The sequence below is a fragment of the Bremia lactucae genome, linkage group LG10 (assembly GCF_004359215.1).
Source record: "Bremia lactucae strain SF5 linkage group LG10, whole genome shotgun sequence".
Taxonomy (NCBI): Eukaryota; Oomycota; class Peronosporomycetes; order Peronosporales; family Peronosporaceae; genus Bremia; species Bremia lactucae.
This window is the reverse complement of record NC_090619.1, coordinates 4,577,969-4,583,968: the sequence shown is the minus strand read 5'-3', so window position 1 is coordinate 4,583,968 and position 6,000 is coordinate 4,577,969.

The window sequence follows — 6,000 nt, the reverse complement described above, 5'->3', positions numbered from 1 at the left end:
GGCGTCTCCGCCCTTACCATCAGTACGAGGCTTCTTTCGATTCCAAATTACCCCGAGACGGCTGCTAAAGCCTGATGGTCGCAAGCTAAAGCATGATAGTCTCGGGACAGAGTCTAGTTGTCACGAACCAGGCGTTCCACTACACTCCTACACTCTTCAAGGATAAGATTTTTTGACGAGCTGTCACTAGCTCGTTTTGATGGGACTGATGTGTCCGTTCGTTCGCCAGTGGATAAGTCGCAACTTGCGCACAATTTCTCAACTGGCCGTCGCGAGTTAGCGCGACGACGGGATCGCTCGTGATCAATATTCTCCTCTTTAAAAAACGGAGGATGTGATCCGAGTAACGACGTTGGCTCGGGTTCGGCAAACGAGGCGAACCCGATTTTCCCCCTTCCTTCACATCCATTGACGGAATCGAGCGTGAAAAGCGTTTCCTTGTTGAACGTTTTTCTAACCACCATGAGTTATCTTGTTCGTTGGCGAGAGTATCCACCCTCGCATGATAGTTGGGAACCTCGTTCCAACTGATGATGGACAAACCGGGTCTCGTGTGACAGTAAGACGCGACCCATCATCCACGACGGAAGATCCATCGGAGAACGAGCGCATCTTGCGCTCGTAAAAAGATTGGAGGCTCTCAATACCTTCGCACGGTTGATGGCATGTAACTGGACAATCTCCTCCATCACCTGACCATTCCCTGCCATCATCAGCAATAGAGCGCTGTTGAAGGCGGAAAAGCAGTGGCCTACTTCATAAAGAAGTCGCAACTTTCTGGAGAAGTTTACGCACACCGTCGACCTGTGCGTCTGCATTCGCCAGACAATTAAGGATGATGTTGAGCAGCACCGTATTCTCGCCGTTTAGCATCGATCCAGCTACTTCAAGGACTGATGACGCTTTGGCTACCCGCTTGATCCTCGTTTGATGCTATACGACAAAAAGAAAGACTTTGTCGGGGTGTCGGGTCGCGTCACATCTACAGACAGAACATGATGGCGATTTTCGAAGTAATTTTTTCGAACTTGACCTCCATTGTATGGAGAGCCTGGAAGTAGTTGGAGGTGGTGATACTATCCAGCGGCTGCGCCGATGGATTGGTTAGCATATCAGAAAAGTCAATCGCGTTGCGACCCCACTTCTTCTTATTCGTATGGGAGATGAGGCCATCATCCTCCCGTTGGTCGGCAGCAGCATGGTTTTCTTCCTAGCCTTAGGGCATCAAGGCAGAGTGATCACACCAGTGGAGCTTTAAAAAGTCGAAATTGACAATGCACTGGAGTGACAATCCTTCGTCACGGTAAGTCGTTTGGTAGTGGCTGGCTTGCCATGCAGAGCTCTAATTGGGGCTGCCTTTCCCGTTATCCCGTCTTTGACTGCCTGACCTCCCTCGTGCTTTCCAGAAGGTGCTTCGAAAGAAGCGTTGCCACGCCCTTTTGCCGGAAAGCGAGGCCATGATATTCTGAAGCGGAGTTTTTGCGAGTATTCGATAACCTCGGCGTACTTCGTACGAGGAAGAACGTACGGCCGAGCTTGATCCATGCGAGATGCGATGACCGAACAGTCGCTACCAGCGGTTTATTATCGCTAGATTCATAAGTGAGAGGGTTTGGCGTTTCCACCCGGCATCTCGCCTCATCCATTTCGGTGCTATCACGACGAGGGAGTTCTTGTTGCGTCAGCATGCGCCATTGTCGGCCGCGAAATTGCAGGCGGGGGCGAGACAGCAGTGTCAGATAGCACTACCGGTTCCATCGCCTCGTCGTCTTCTAGGGCTTCTATATGGAAGGCGTGTCCAGTCGTAGTAGTTTTCATCGATACATACTCGGGACCGTCCAGGCCGACGACGGGGATGCGCCAGGTTGCGCGGCTGGCCGGCCGCCAGAGAGAGTCAGTCGCGACCAAAGCTAAGGATGAGATAGGCCAGCCGTAGTATTCGGTTGGATACTAAGCAGGGGGGGAGCCAGTTACGACGGATAACAGCTCACTGATGACAGGACGGGATGTTCCAGCTTAATTTTTCATTGGGATAGGAGAGCGCAAACTGGGATGGGTTTGGGTTTTAGATTGGGTTGGGGTTCTTCTTGCAGTTGATTTGTTGGGAATCCGGTAGATTGGGAATTTATAAAAATAGCTTAAGTGTTTAAGACTTGTGGGAAAAGGCGCCCTCCAAACTTGGCGTAAGTTATATTCCACAATGGAAAAGTTGGAATCGGTGACTGGTATTTAAGGCTCACCAGGGCTTCGCTTCCCCCAAGTCACGTCCCTCTTCCATTTCTATATTTCTTCTTGAGGTTATCATTTGTCACATTGTTTTACTCAGCATAATAACCAGCCTACATGGACCAATTATTGAGGGGTTAGAAAATGAGTGGCTCTGAGTAAAGCTAAACATAGTAAACTCAATAAAACTCACTTCGGTTTTGTTCTGTACTCAACAGATTAACAGCCGCGACCAAGCCCTCTGTTCTTTACGACGCCTTCACCCACCATGGCCAGCAAACGTGCCGAACTCCTCCAGAAGAGTGATAAATATTACCACTGGTAGGTCAACATGAGATTAAACCTGACGAGAAAGGGTCTGCTGGGACACATTATGTCTGTGAAGGACGAGAATGACATCACAGAGGCATGGCTCGTAAACGACGCCAATGCGCTAGGCATAAATGCTCAAGGCGTCGAGATTCAACATCAGACAAAGATACGGTCAGCAACGCGCGCTATGAAGGAATGGGGAACGATTCGCGACTTCTACAAGCGCTCGACTCATCATAATTGAGTGATGATGACGCGCCGACTCCACGAATGTAAGATGCAGAACAACACAAGCATGGCGGGACACCTTGAAGTTTATGACGATCTGGCTTTTGGCATCAGACGATGAAGGATTCGGATGATGAGTCGCGACAGCTGGTGGTTCTTCTGAGCAGTCTTTTGTTCGAAAATGAGCTGATTTCATCAATTGTGGAGTATGCGAACGACATCACGCTGGTTGAGGTGAAGGAGAAGCTTTTAAAGGAATCGAAGAGGCTGCACAAGAGTAAGACTACAGAGAAAGCGTTTTGCGTGACTAGAAAAAAATTACGGCGGAAGGGTTATAGCAGCCGAAGAAGACTGCTTTATTAAAGAGTCATCGATCGACCAGAGGTATCCCTGTTTTAAGAAAAGCACGGAAAGTTGCTTGAAGGGAAGCAGACAGTCACGATATTTCCTTCAAAATTGATGAAAACGACGACACGTGTGCTTGAGCGTGTGCACACGGATTTCATCGGGCCAATGAGAACAATCTCAAAGGGAGATGCCAAGTTTATTCTTACTATTTCGATGACTACTCGAGGTATGTCTCAGTTTTTTGAGTAAAAGCATTTACGAAGTGGCTGATAATTTCAAGGAGTTTAAGATGTATGAGAGCCAGCGGAGTGTACGCATGAGATGTTTATTCTTCGACAAATGAACAGAATTCGTGAACACAACTATGGCTGGCTTATGGCAATAGAAGGGCATTATACACCAGCGCTCTGTTCCATACAGCCCTCAACACAGCAAAGTGGTATAGAGCGCCCACAGAACTATCATGGAGATGGACCGCAGTATGCTGTGCAACAAAGGTGTTCCGACTGAATGGTGGGCGGAAGCTGTGGGTACAGCTGCGTATCTTATAAATTGCTCCATAAAGACGCCGAACCTAACATGACGCCATACGAGTTGGCCTTATAAACGAAGCCTCAAACAAATCATTTGCGTGTGTTCCGGTCGCAAGTATACGCTCCCATCGACGATGCAAAGAGGTAACAGCTGGAACTCAATAGTTTCACGTGTATGCTCTTCGGCTATGCTGATAATGTCAAAGGCTACGCGCGTGTATGATTTGGATTATGTCAAGCATAAAGTGACCCGTTCAGTGAAATTGAATGGGCGTGAAGTGGACGGAATATACGACACGCAAGTGATGAAGCCAGAAGTAGTCGTTCAGGTGACTAAGGACAATGACGAAGCAACGATTTAGCACCATGAGATTAGATAGCTCATTTTGTATGAGCTTTGAAAACATGGTCACAGAAGTCGAAATGGAAAATGTAGGATACACACCAAGCGTCGCTGTACCACGTTTGCTGGTCCTTGAACGCGCCGTTGAGCGGAATTAGCAGAGTTTCAATTCCAGCCTCAAAAGCAACGGGAAGACCGATCGACATTTCGGCCAGAAGCGGAGCGTGCAAAATGACAATGTAAGCCGATATTAATGCTTGGAAATAGATCAGAGAACGAAAAGGCGTAGATAGGAGTGATTGCTCACCAATTTTGAAACGTGCTAGGATCGACGAGAATGGCCTCATTGCAGGGGCTGTTCTCGCGTATGCGGTGAGCGTTTGTGAGGATACCGACTTGCCGACCACGCAATGACTAGCGACGATACCGCAAAGTGGCGTGAAGCAATGGAGGCTGAGCTTTGGTCGCATGAACAGAACAGGACATGGATGTTGAAGGTGATGTTGCACCTCTAAAATTATATATTTGCACAGGTAGGAAATGATAAGTTATTTGCATAACTGATTGTTTGTATAATGAGTGTATAGTTTAAGTAGGGACAAAATAAGTCAAAAAAAAAATACATTGAAGCTCAGTCGGTAAGATGTGGCAGCACCGCCCGATAGGTAGCGGGTTCGAGCGTCGCCAATGTCAAAAAAATGAACCGATAGGGACCTGGCGTTTGGGGTTTATCAGCGTTATCCTGCCAGAAAGTGACGTCCTCCATTTTTGTGCTGTGACTTACAACATTAGGAATGTGATGTGCTTACAAACCAATGGACGATAGGATCGAATAGCCAGCAACGTTCGGTAGGAATAAAAGGACGTGAATCAATCCACTCACAAATATTACACCTAATTAATATACTCGCCAAATGTTTTACAGTCTCGGCAACAAGTAACAGCTCTAAAAGCATATAAGTTCTATAATGGAGGCTAAAGCCACGGGGCATGATTGATCGCGCCATTGGATGTCGATAGGTCTTTGCCGAAAAGCATGATCAGAATGGCACTGTCGTGCGCTTCAAGCACGACTAGTCGCGAAAGGTTTTTAAGCTGTCGACTTATTTGAGACTTATTCATCGGTCGCCAAAATGAATTTTATCCGGATCATCCTCGCGGTATGTGCGGAGTGCAACTGTCATATGGAGCAACTGGACATTGGCACAGCTTTTCTTAACAGCGTGTTGACGGACAACATCAAGAAGGAGGTTCCGGTTGGCATCGGCAATGCTCAAGATGCGTGTGTCATCCAGACAAGGCTATATACGGATTTGAACAAGCAGCAAGCGCCCGGAACAAGAATATACATTGCGTCTTCGTCAAAAATGTTTCCGAGACCTATGGTGCGGATCAGTGTGCATATGTCAAGCAATCCAAGGAAGGCTTCATCTACGTTGGAATGTATGTCGATGAATGGTAATTGCAGCAAAACAAGCAACGAGATCAACCAAGTGAAGGAAATGCTCAAGAACGCATTCAAAATGAAGGAGTTGGGCAAGACAAATTTTAATTTAAGCGTGGAGATTGATCACGACAGAACAGCGAGGACGCTCTTGATCAAGCAGACTCGCTATATCGACGACGTTGTTAATAGGTTCAGCCAACGAGTGGCAGCATTGCCGACAATCCGTGCGTATTAGATATAATGCTATCGTCATCGCAGTCGCCTACTATGGAAAATGGACGTTCGGTCATGCGCTCGAAGCCATACCGCTCTTTGATTCGATATCTTCTTAACATTATGACTTGTGCCCGCCCCCCCCCCCGTCGTTGCGTACGTGGTCACTCAACTGTCACGCGTTCCGGAGAACCTCGGACTGCAGCATTGGAGTGCAGCAATTTGTGTGCTGCGCTAGTTGAATTCTCAGCGCCAAATCGGAATCGTCTACCGAGGCAGTGGCAGAGTTGCAGTCAAGGCGTACTTGGATGCATATTGGGGTAGTAACAACGATGATAGACGGTCGGCTT